The sequence below is a fragment of the Acinonyx jubatus genome, chromosome B1 (genome assembly GCF_027475565.1).
Source record: "Acinonyx jubatus isolate Ajub_Pintada_27869175 chromosome B1, VMU_Ajub_asm_v1.0, whole genome shotgun sequence".
In the NCBI taxonomy this organism is placed as follows: domain Eukaryota; kingdom Metazoa; phylum Chordata; class Mammalia; order Carnivora; family Felidae; genus Acinonyx; species Acinonyx jubatus.
Genome location: NC_069382.1, coordinates 194737221 through 194750315, shown reverse-complemented (window position 1 = coordinate 194750315; position 13095 = coordinate 194737221). Strand labels below are relative to the sequence as shown.

Here is a 13095-nt window from a genome sequence, read left to right as displayed (position 1 = left end):
TGCTGACCTGAGCTGAGGAGTGTTAGTCTGACATGTGTGGATGGGGTGGGGGAGAGGGTTTGAGGGACCGACTGTGGGGCTGGGCCAGGCCTGCCTTAATAGATGACGTTAGGCAAGTGGGTCCTGGGATAACACTAAGAGCAGTGGGAAGGGCTGAAGGTCTCCAAACTTGGGCAGGGGTTGTGGGGGACGATGAGGTCGGCAGGGCAGGCAGGCCTGGGGTGTCAGCACTGGGGGGGAGGCGGGAGGACGGCGACAAAGTGGCCCCAGGAAGACCCAGGCTGGTCCACACGAGGGATGACGGAGGTTTAGACCAGGGTGAGGCCAGGAGTAGTGACCCACTCGCACGGCGGTTCCGAGGGTGGCCTGGGGCACAGGGAAGGCCGGGCCTCGCTGGGTCACCGTTTGGCCCGTGCCCTCAGCCTGTGCTGAAGCAACCCCACTGTCCTCCTTCAAACGCTCCGGAAAGGGTGGGCAGCCCAGGGACTTTGTCCTCAGACACACGGGCATGGGGGTGCGGTTCCAATTCTGATGACTTAGCCCCGTGACGCTGGGCAAGTTACATAAGCACGCCGAGCCCCGATTCCCTTTTTGGGAAGGAAAAATTCGAACCTCCCTGAGCAGGACAAGCACTGCAGTGAACTAAAATGCAGAGGCAGCCACTGGGGAGCAGGTGAGGAAGGCTCACCCCCCCCACACACACCCCACCCCCACTTCCTGGTGACACATATTCCTTTATCATCTTCGAGTGCCAAAGATGAACACCCAACTCAATCTCCTCCTTTTGTCCAATGCTCTGTGAAAAGCCAACTGCCGCCTTTTGTGGCTAATTGCACCTGATTGGAGCCTCTTGCGTTGCACGAGATACCTGGAAAATTCCAAGGTTGTTTGTCTTGCAGCGGTGAGGTGAGTAAGGCGGGTGTGTGGTTGTAACCCGTCACCCCGTCCGCCAGCCCCAGTGCGCCACACCAAGCCGGCTTTGCCAGAGCCCCGTGTCTACCTGGCCGCGACAGTCTCCTTCCATCTCCGACCGCGTCCCAGCGGACACCGTGTCCCTCCAGAACACGCTCTTTCCACCCTCTGCTTCTCTGGACCACAGTCCTCTCTCTAAATTCAACCTGAGTCTTGCCTTTTTCAAGAAATCCTCAGTATCTACCCTGAAATCTTCTGGATATGGTACTTTCTGTTTTAAGAATAGAGAAGCTAAGCTAGGGGCGTCTGGGTGGCTCAGCATCCGATTCTTGATTTGGGCTCAGGTCATGATCTCACGGTTCGTGAGTTCAAGCCCCGCGTCAGGCTCTGCACTGACCGCAGAGCCTGCTTGGAACTCTGTCCCCCTCTCTCTCTCTGCCCCTCTCCCGCTCTCTCTCTCTCTCTCTCTCAAAATAAATAAAAATCAACTTCAAAAAATATATATTAGGGGCACCTCGGTGACTCAGTCGGTTAAACGTCCAACTTCGGCTCAGGTCATGATCTCACGCTTCGTGGGTTCGAGCCCCGCGTCGGGCTCTGTGCTGACAGCTCGGAGCCTGGAGCCTGCTTCGGATTCCGTGTCTCCCTCTCTCTTTGCCCCTCCCCTGCTCGTGCTCTGTCTCTTTCTCTCTCTCTCAAAAGCAAACATTAAAAAAAAATTTTAATGAACAAATAAAAAAATAAATAAAAATGGGGAAGCTAAGTTTAAAATCTCTGGTATCCACCAAAAGCCCAAATTCTTCAGCAGACCATGCAAGCCTCCACCACCTGGCCTCCTCATCCAGTTCTAGCCTTTATTGACCAAGAAGCAGCAAATGCAGGGTTTTTGAACCGTCACTCTCCCCTCCCACTGCCATGGCAGACGTCGTTAATGAACGCGACAGCCTTTCCCCGCTGAGCCCAGATACAGGCTTGCAGCGGGACCCGGGCATCGGGGTTGCTGAATGAGAGGCCACCTGCTGGCCCTCACCACTGACTCGATTCTGTGAGGTGAGTGTGTGACACCACCCGGCCTGTGTGCACCCTCCCACTTCCTCTGCCTTCTCTGCCTGGTCACCCCCACCTGATCCAAGTGTCACCTGCTTCCTGGATTGGTCCAACGCGGCCAATTTAGGAATTAACGACTCCTGTATCCGGCCCTAGGGCTCTGCACCGGGCGCTGCCAGCACCGAGGCCTTACTGAGCCCAGTGACTCGGGGAGGGAATGATGATGGCAGTCTCATCCTTTACTGATGGGCACTTTTAATCACAAGGGAGGCAGTGATGAGAGCAGAAAAGGGGCGATTCTGCAAATGCGCAGAGATTTCATTTAGGACAAGCTTCTGGACCAGATATTCCCACACTTGGCTCTGCAGAGGCCAGGTACCTGTGGCGGTTTAGCATTCCTAAAATATGTACATCGAGAAGCCCTGAATGGCCAAATCCTTTCTCCATCTCTAAGGGACCAAGTCTTCTTTGCTGGCTTTCAGTGGAAAGGATTGGGTTATGAGCTCTAGCAACAGCCAGCGTTCATCGATAGTGTTATCCCAGGAGACTGTCTGGGGTGGCCAGAATGAGCCTTGCCAAGGATCTGTGCATCCCTTACAGCCGGTGGTGAGAGGCATTTACTGTTTTGCTTTTTTAAAAAATATTTATGTATTTATTTTGAGAGCGGGGCGGGAGGGGCAGAGAGAGAATCCTGGGCAGCCTCCGCACGGCACCAAGCCCGACGTGGGGCTCCGATTGACGAACCGTGAGATCATGACCTGCGCCAAAATCAAGAGTTGGCTGCTCACCCGACAGCCACCCAGGCACCCTGGGTTTACTGTTATTATCCCAAGAGATAGCATAACAGATATGAGCACAGACACGAGGGCGAGTAAAGTCTGGATTCCTCCTCTGCAAATTGCATGACTCTGTACAAGGTTCCTGAAGTCTGAGTCCTAATGTCTTCATCTGTAAAACGGAGAATGTGATACTTAACTGTGTTACCATATTTTTAAGTATACCTGTTTAGTTAGCGTTGACACATGTTGACACATCTGTGAACCCATCACCCCATTAAAATAGTGGGCATACGTATCAGCTTGCCCGGTGCCTCTTTGTGATCCTTCCACCCCGCGGCCACTGATCGGCTTTCTGTCCCTGCGGATTAGTTTGCATTTTTAAGAGTTTCATGGAAGTGGAATCATACAGGATGCCCTCTTTTCTTCATGTATGTAACTATTTTGCATAGAATTCTAAACAGTTGTTGCTACTCTGTTTATACTTTCCCATCCCGCTTTTTCCAGTTGACATTCCAGAAGATTTCTCTTCATTAACATCATTGTGTTTTGAGGGGGGTTGCAGGGAGGGGCGGAGGGAGAGGGAGAGAGAGAATCCCAAGCCGGCTCCACACTCAACACAGAGCCCAATGCGGGGCTCGATCTCATGACTGTGAGATCATGACCTGAGCCAAAATCGAGAGTTGGATGCTTAACCGACTGAGCCACCCAGACATCCCCAACATCATTTTCAATGGCTGTTTTAGCTTCTAGTTTTTCGGTGACCACATGTCATTTAGCCAGTCGGTCAGGTATGTTGTTTTCCCTTTTTCGATATTACAAACAGCTCATAGAAATGAGATTCTATAATTCATGACTTTCTATGTCCGGCTTGATTTGTTTCACGTGATGTTGCCCCTCATCCTGTTGTATCAGCTTCTTGATAAACCTTCTTTCCTTGGCTTCCAAGATCCTGTGTTCTTGTGTTTCCTCTACTTCTCTAGCTGCCCCTTCTCTCAGAGCTGGGGCTAGGGTGAGGTAGGTGAGGCATTCGTGTCGGCAGCAAAACCTCCAGAGGCACCAAAACCCTCAATCATCAAGATAAATATCTAATGCAACATTTTTTAAAAGTCCACATGAATGCCAAAGAAGTCCATGCTGACGACGTGTAAACATTTCAAGTAAAGGCAGAATCCGGTGGGGCCAAGAGTGGGCGGAGACAAGGGAGGTGAGCCTTACAGGTGGAGGGTTGGACCCAGGATGGTGAGAGTTGTGGCAGCCCCAGGACGCGAATCCAGTACGCGTTCATCTTGCTAAATTTCTGACTGTCGTGGTCCATGGTCACCAGCTTCTTCCAGGTCCGGCAGCCTTCCCCGTTCTATAGTGTCCTCGTCTGAGTCAGACTTGAGATTTTAACTCAACGTCCCATACCAGTGTCCTAAACAATACTTCTCCCTGTCTGCCTTCACCGTTTTCTGGCAGAACCCCAAGCCTGGGTGGCTAAGTCTCCACTTTCTCTTCTGCCCCACGGATGGGCTAGCCGGCCTGTGGATTCAGTCCCTAGGGCAGGGCGCCATGCTCAAACAGGGGTGGTGCTCTCAGCACCTCACTCTCCATGGTGTTTGTCAAGCCTCCTTTACTTTCCTTGGTCCCGTAACCTCCCCGTCCGCCCCTTGCTCTCAGCAGATGGTTCTGGTGGCCCCCAGACTCAGCCAACGACTATCTGATACAAGGGTACAAAGAGCAGTTTCCCTTGAATTCAGGTGGGACGGCAGGTGGATATGGTATGGATTCCCCCATTTAATCCCCCAAAGACTCTGCGGCCATATACTCAAGTAACCATACACTGGGGCAAATTAGCCATCAGGCATTGGATACAGGCTCTGGGCTGGCACTGCCATTCTAATGGTCACAGCCCCCCATTAGAATCAGCTATACAGGAATCAAGTAGTCAGTATCGTTCCGGCCCAGGTATGTCATATAGTGGGTACACTGAGTCACCAAACCCACCCCGCAGTCGTTTCCCTGGGTCCTGAATGTGTTTAGGAAAGACATGCTAAGACCCTGGAAAAGAACTCTCACATTGGTTCCTTGACCTGCAGAGTGAGAGATATTGCCTAAGAAAGCCTGAGAACTTCCACCCCGTGCCAAGATAGTAAATGAGAAACAATATTACATCGTTTACAAAATGTGTTAGATTATTATTTGCAGAGGTCAGCGCCCCCCTCAGAGTATTGGGGTATCCAGGAGTAGTGGTCCCCGTGATATCCCCACGTGATTCACCAGGCTGACCTCACCAGAACTCTATGGGTCAGAGCAAAAGACCCTGGAACTTTGGGAACTTAACCCAGTAGTAGATGCCCAGCTGTAGTTACTGACTGATATGGTGAGTCTTCTAGTGTGGATGCTTTTGAGTACGCTGAATGCAGCTATTCATGGGCAACTAGATCTTTTTCTACACTGATGAAAGAGAACAATCAGAAGCAGTTTACATCCACATGGGACAAGATGGTACCCACATATGGCCTTCCTCTAGGGCTCTACTCATTCTTCTGTTGTTGTGACGGCAGCGCAAAGGGACCTAGACCATCTGGACATCCTATGGGACATGGCAATGGTTTGCCATGTCGATGGCATTGTGTTAAGTGCCCTTGAAAAGCATGAAGTACTAATTCTGTGTGCTTTGGCAAAGCATATTCATTCTGGAAGGTGGGAGGGAGGTAAACCAGACAAGATCCCAAAGGCCTAGAGCCCAAAGGGCCAAGGGTCACATCAGTGAAGCTCTTTGGGGTCCACCGGTGGAGACCATGCTGGAAAATCCTCTCTCGGGTAAAGGACAGAGTCTTGCACGTCTATCCCCTATGCCTGGGAAAGACATTCAACCTCTCCAGGTTTGAGAGGCACATGTTGCACAACTGGGGATATGATTTCCACCTATGTGTCAGATGTGGAAGATTTGCGTGGGATCCCAAGGTAGGCAAAGCCTGTGTACGGGTCTGGGAAGAGGCATAAGCAGCCTCGCCCCTGTGCTGTCCAGCCCAGTAGATCCCGCAGAACCACAGGCATCTGTGGGGAAAGATGTCAGATGGAGACCCTGCAGGCCCCACCGGGAGAGGCACGGTGCAGACCCCCAAGAGTCTAGAGCAAGACTGTGCCATCCACAGCAGAGGACTGGGCACTGTTTGAAAACAGCTCCCGGCATGCTGCTGGGCCTTAGTAGAAACTGTATCTGAGGATGCCACACCATCTGAGCATGTGGCCACTCATGACCTTGACATTTGCTAGGATCGGGTAGGCCCTGGGAAGTGGAACATAGGGGGTTGAAGGTCCAGAGAGCCCTGCAAACTGCATGAACAGGTGCCCCAGGCCCCAGGTCATCTGCCTCTATGGCACTGATGCTTCTCCCTCAGCTGATGCTTCTCCTGCAGCGGACACCTTTGGCCAACGATATCATAAATGAGTGACACAAACCACAGGAATTTGCCTTCTCACAGCTCTGGAGGCTGGAGAGTCCAAGATCAAGGTTCCAGCAGGGTCGGGTTCTCGTGAGAGCTCTCCTCCTGGCTGGCAGATGGCCACCTTCTTATAGTGTCCTCACATAGCACAGAAGCACAGAGAGAGAGAGAGAGAAAGGACCACTTCCATGGTGTCTCTGCTTTAAGGACACTGGTCCTATCAGATCAGAGCCCCTCCCCACCCCTTCTGACCTTATTTAACCATAATTACTCTCCTGAAGACTTTGTCTCCAGATACCATTGCAGCAGGGGCAGAACTTCAACAGGGGGACACGAGCATTCAGCCCATAGCGCCAGCTGACAGAGCGAGAGAGTAATCTGAGCTCGGCTCGCGGGTGCATCAGCTTGGCCCGGGGGCAAGCCCAAATGGTCTGCAGCTGACCTGCAGCCACTCCGAGGGGGCCGGAAAGATAATGACTGGAGGACAGCGTCCATTGCCAGGACTTCAGGTGGTGCGTCTGGTCATCTACTTTGTGGCCCAAGGTCGGGGCACACGGCATGGCTTAAGAGGCTGTCTGGCAGGTGGCCCTTGTGTAACTCTCCAGCGTCCTGTTTCCTGGCTGCCCACCCATGCGGCACCAGGCACTTCCTCACCGTTCTCTAGATATTATGAGTCTTTTCCCAGGCTGTCCCTCCACCTAAATGCCTTCTCCATGTACTCATCCTTCACGACTCCGTCCAAGTGTCCTTTCCTTACACTACCCACCCCCCTACAGGGTTGGCGGGTGTCCCTCTGTTCGCCTAATGTCCCTGTTTTCTGCCTAATGGAAGTCTTGGCTTTGTCATGCATGCTACAGTTCATTACAAACACTGATCCCCACCAGATCACACGCACCTCGAAGGTCGAGGCCCCTGTAGGCTGACAGCTCCAGACCCACACGTCCAGCTACGCACTGGACATCGTCACCTGGGTGACTCACAGACTCTTGAGTTTCTCTCCTAAACGTTCCCCCATTCTGGGCCCCCCGGTGGCCCCCCAGTTCTCCCGGCTCCCTTGGGTAGCTAGAAACCTTGGTGGCATCCTGGTTCTTCCTCGCTTCCCTTTCGACCTCACCGTGCATCAGCAACACGCACTGGTTCTAGATCCAACCTGTCTCTCACCTCCACCTCTCCTCTCCCCTGGCTGCCACCGTTCTCAGCTACCTCTCCTGTGGGGTCACCGCCGGCTTCCCCCCGCACTGGGAGGACCCCCTTCGCTGCCAACATGCCGTCTTTCTCTCCATCCAGCCCCTGGTTTGCGTCCTTCCGGGTGTCTGTCACCCTTTACGATCATTCTGTCTGTCGCCTGATGTTTGCTATCTCCCCCAAGTGGGGACTGTGTGTCTGTCCCTGTCAGCGTACCCCCAACAGTCAGCATGGTGGCTGACTCATAGAAAGGGCCCAACAAAAGCTCATTGACTTAGCGCTAAAGGCACATTAACGGCCAGCTGGACTATTATGACTGGAGTGCGTTCGTGCGCAGCACTTAGGTACGGACAGCACCAGTCCACACCGTGAGAATCAAGCACTTATACCCACGTTTCCAAAACACCAGTTCGTGAAGTCAAACACAGTCGTGGTAAGTGCGGCGCCAGAGGGCAGAGGAAGGACAGGCCATCTGCCAGGTGAGGACCCCACGTCGAGACGAGATTCTTGCCTGGGTCTGCTCCCATCCGCTGCCTGGAAATCACCGGCAGGGCAATTTCATCCGGAGGTTGGAGCAGCACTGAGAGCAGAGCCAAGGTCCTCAGCCAGGAAATTATCTCCTGATTCCTCCCGTGAAAATTGTCCACTCGGAAGCCGGGGAAGGGTGCAGGGGAACCCGCCCCATCAGCCCGTCCGATGAATGTCTGACAACCTCTCCGGTCCGGATGCTTACCTCCCACAATGCTTCATGATTACCCCTTTTCCTTCTCCTGTCTCCCCGTATTTAAATGCACGTGCATAAAAGTCAAAGACGAGCTACTTCCTGGGGACAGGCTGCAAGGGCTCCCGAGAGACCCAGGAGGCTGCAAGGGCTCCCGAGAGCTGGAACTCCATTTGTAAGGTCAGTCATAACGTGGGTCAGTTCTTCCGCTGGGTTTTGGTGGGAGAGCAAGACAGGAACACAGGGAAAGAAATCAAATTTTAGAGGCTTCCCCTCTTTTGTCTGGTGCTATTTTCTCCCAGTTCTGACTTTTAACATTTCATTAAAAAAGCCATTTTGACCTTCTAAGAGTCAAGGTTAAAAAAACAAAAACAAAAACAAACTACATCTTTCTTGTAAGAAATGGCTGCATTGACTGAAACCCATGTGGGGGATTGGATAAGGGACAGCAGCAGCGTTCCTTCCTGTTTTTGTAAAGAAGAAAGCAGGAAACCCAAGAAGGCGAATTGGACCCTTTGTCTGCGGTCACGAGGGAAGCCCGGGGCCAAGGCCAGCTGCGCTCAGGCCCCTGCGTCCCTGGCCCTCGACGTGCAGGGAAGGCGGGGTGGTGACGGCCACCTGCCAGGCACCCTGTATGCCTGAGCTCATATCACCCAGTCCCCAAGCACTCTGCAAGGGCACCATCCAGAGCCCGTGTCTGAGCAAGGAAAGCCTGAGGACGGTGTCGAGGTCAGACGCGGGCCGAGATGCAGTGAGACTCTAAGTCAGATCTGTCGGTGCCAAAGCCTGGGGGCTGCCTCTCCCCGATGTCTTTCCCACCCCTGTTCAAGCATCCAGAGCCTCACATGTCTTTCCCGGCGAGGGCCCTGACTGGACTTTCTGGGCCCACGACAATCAGCTGAACTCACCCGGTCTCCTTGCCAGGGCCCAGCGTCTCAGCCCTCCTTTTCTTCCCTCTTAGTTTTGTTTTGTTTTTTTAACGCTTATTTATTTGAGAGAGAAATAGAGCACAAGCAGGGGAGGGTCAGAGAGAGGGGGAGACACGGAATCCGAGGCAGGCTCCAGGCTCCGAGCTGTCAGCCCAGAGCCCGACGCGGGGCTCGAACCCACGAACCGTGAGATCGTGACCTGAGCCGAAGTCGGATGCTTCACTGACTGACCCACCCAGGCGCCCCAGCCTTTTCTTCCCTCTTAAATGCAGCCACCACCCTCCCTCCAACATTCGCTCCTTGGGGATCCTCTAGCCACCCCAATGGACCCACGTGTGGAACACAGCATCCCACGCTCATTCCAGGACCTTGGGCCCTGACCCCTCGAGGGAACACGTGAGCCGTGCAACAACAATGACACATTGATGACAGTCATCTGTTGACTACCTTGCAGACGTTATACCTCATAACAACCGCAGGAGGGAACGCCGTCTCAATCCACCGCAGACACCAAGAAAGCCAAGGCCCAGGGTGGTTCACTGATCCATCCAGAATGAAGTTAGCCAGGAGAAGAGCAGGGGCCACGCCAGGCTAGGGGTTCTGCACGGCCTCCCAGACTAAGTCCAGCTTCCTGGAAGTGTGGAGCCTGGACTCAGACAGCCTGGGTTTATAGTCCAGCTGTGTGACCTTGGGAAAGTTACCCAACCTCTCTGGTTTCTGTTCCTTCATCGGTAAAGCGGAGATGATAAACATCCTACCTGCTTTGTGGGGTTGCTGTAGGGTTACCTGACACAGACGTAACATCCTTAGCGTCGTGCTTGGCAACTGGGCTTAATATATGCCACTGGTTATTTTTCTTCTAGGAATTTGTATTCCGCAAAACATCATGGACGGTTGGGTAAGAATCTTAACTGAAGTCGGAATGCTAGAAAGTCAGGGGCGCCTGGGTGGCTCAGTCGCTTAAGCGTCCAGCTCTTGGTGTCAGCTTAGGTCATAATCTCATGGTTTGTGAGATCGAGCCCTGCGTTGGTCTCTGCACTGACAGTGTGGAGCCTGCTTGGGATTCTCTCTCTCTCAATCTCTCTCTGCCCCTCCCTGCTCGCATTATCTCCCTTTCTCAATAAATAAATAAGACAGAGAGGGAGACACAGAATCTGAAGCAGGTTCCAGGTTCTGAGCTGACAGCACAGAGCCCGATGCGGGGCTCGAACCCACAAACCTTGAGATCATGAGCTGAGCTGAAGTTGGATGCTTAACCGACTGAGCCACCCAGTACAATTAACCAGAGAAAGTTTGCCCCGGCCACCTCCCCACCTCCAGGGAGGTGGGTGCCCAAGCCCACATCCCCACCGACACTGAGCATCGCCCACTGAGAAAGCATCGCCCCAAGCGGCTAGACCTTCCTGTGCCTCACGCACGAGGGCCTCAACTCAGCAGTGAGTCAACTCCGCGCTCCCAGCACGACCTGTCTAACGGGTGCACTGATTTCACAGGCAAGCCTCTGGGAATTAGCCCCAGCGGCATCTCCTCAAAGCATTGGTCAGGCTTCCTGTTTTCCACATCTGTGATTTGCCCATCAAGATCCTTTGCCATAGTCGTTCCGTTTCCATAGTCGTTTCCATAGTCCATTTCCATAGTCGTTCCTGTCTTTCTTGGTAATTTCCAGAGAAGTCCCTTGTGCATTGTGGGTATACAGCTGGCCCTTAAACAACACAGGTTTGAACTGTGCGAGTGGACTTCTATGGCGCTGGGTATTTTCTCTTCCTTGTGAATTTCTTAGTAACATTTCTCTAGCTTACTTTATTGTAAGAATATAGCATAAAACACATATAACATGTAAAATATGGGCTATTTATGAATCCATCGGTCTTCCCGTCAACAGTAGCCTATCAGTAGTTAAACTGGGGGGAGGGAGTCAAAAATCATACATGGATTTTCGACTGTGTAGAGGGGTTTGGTCCCCAAAGGTGCCCGTGGTCATGTCAGTTTCAGATATTACAAATACTCTGTTGCAATCTGTCATCTATGAATTTGTCCCTGGTGACCTCCCATGCAACAGACATCCTCTGTTTTGACATGATCTCACTCGTCAGTTCACCAAGTAGATACCGGCTTGTTGGGATGCCTCTCAACAGAGGAGCCCCCAGCATGGACCAGAACATTCCAGAAGCGGTCCGAGCAGTGAAGTGAGAGTCTGGGTGACTGAATCTGAGTAAGTGCAGAATGGCGTTGCTGCCGATCTCCGTTTTACGCCAACTCGCTGGCTTCTGTCCGCACCTTCAGACTGCTGAGGTTGTTTAATTCTGATCCAGAAACTGCACAGCACGGTGTCATCACGGCACGCTGATAATCATACACGCTGTGGTTTGGTTGACATCTGATAGGTGGAAGGAGATCAAGGAGAGCCATATTCCATGCTGTGTCCTGCAGAGACCCCGTGTCCTACAGAGATCGTACCCTGTACGACGACTGTACCCCGTACTTGCCGTGTGACCCTGGCCACTCCCCTTCTCTGAGCCTCCTCTCTGTTGACTACAGCAATGATAGTGGCACCTGTATCGCAAGCTGCCGTGAGTCACAAGTGTGTTACTCCACGGAAAGAGGTGAGAACAGGGCCCGGGGCACAGAGAAGATACGGTACGAATGTTTTTGCCATGATTGCTAGTATTATGGAAGAATTACAATGCTCCTGTTTAAGGGATATTGAAATGGAGTCTCAAAGAGTTGAAATAACTTGTCCCCACCACCCTGCCAAAGAAAACAGAGTCAAGGCTGCGTGCTCTTTCCACGGACCCCGCGGCTCACGCCAATTCCCTCCCAGGATGTCTAGGTGCGCTGAAATCTGCCTCTCTGTCTGTCCCTCGCTGGGCTTTGTGTTTAGCATCTAAGGGCAGCGAGGATCAAGGCTACCTCTGCTCCCCGGGACAGACACTCACACGTTTGAAGAGGGTGCACATGCACTCCTGACCCAAGGACCTCTTCTCCCGGTTCACTGACCCCTTCCCTTAAAGTGCCCTGTGGCCGACCACCGACGTGTGTGTCCCACCTGCTTCTGCTGCCCTCGGTCACGTGTGCTGGTTGCCTTCCATCTCGGTGTGGCCCTGCTTTGCTGTGACTTTTTGTTTGTTTTTAATGCTGTCCTGGAAACATGCTCTGGGGTGTAAAACCCATAGGAGAGTAGCATCTGTGTGTGGGGGGGTGCTATTTATTTTTATTTATTTATTTTGAGAGAGCGAGAGCACAAGTGGGGGTTGGAACAGAGACAGAGGGAGAGAGAATCCCACCCAGGTTCTACGCTGTTAGGTGCGGAGCCCGACGCGGGGCTCGAACCCACCAACTGTGAGATCATGACCTGACCTGAAATCAAGACCCTGACGCTTAACCGACGGAGCCACCCGGGTGCCCCACACCCGGGGGTTTTCTAAAGGACGCTTGACTTTCTCAGTCATGCTACTGTATCACCCCGCTGGCCTCACGCGACCACCTTCGCCGTCTTACTTTCCCCCTTTTGCAGATGAGAGAACTGAAGTGTCATTAATTTATCACCAATTCACCCTTTCCACGTCTTCGTGAACGCTTTAAGAAACCTCCTTGAGGGCTGTCTACATGCAGCCTTGTGTTCAGGACATGACGCCCAGCCGCTCCCCCCCGCCACGTACCCCAGTTCCTGAGATTTCAGGATGGGACGCCGTGCGCACACTTCAGTCCGCACCGTAGGGAGAAAAGCCCAGAACTCTGGCCCCCGGCTCTGCCCACTGGGCCCCCGCCCCCCCCCCCCCCCAATATTTAAAACAACAACATGAGCTGCAGCCACAAAACACAAGACGGCTACTCACCACCTCCGGTCTTGGGCTCAGACCTTGGGGAGAGCTTCTGAGCTCACGGCCACTTAGGAACTAATTGGAGCCACATGATGGCCTTGAGATTCCTGCTGGCTGGACAGCCAGTCCTACCTCCCCGGTAGGGCTGGTCTCTCAAGAGTTTCCGTGAAGTCCCGTGGCTTTTTCAGTACTAGCTGCCCCCAGGCTGTTTGTCCGATCTGCTGACTGGATTCCTGTTGCCTCTTCAGAGCTCCTTCCCGATCTGACCGC

The 13095-nt window shown here is 53.0% G+C and overlaps 1 protein-coding gene across 1 annotated transcript in view; it reads right to left on the bottom strand.

Moving 5' to 3' along the window:
• The window catches only part of SLC2A9 (solute carrier family 2 member 9), a 269728-nt gene extending 256633 nt beyond the window's left edge, over positions 1-13095 (bottom strand). The window contains exon 1 of the mRNA XM_053217574.1: positions 12841-13095. The gene's annotated coding sequence lies outside the window, so the exon portion shown is untranslated. The remainder of the gene's footprint in view (positions 1-12840) is intronic.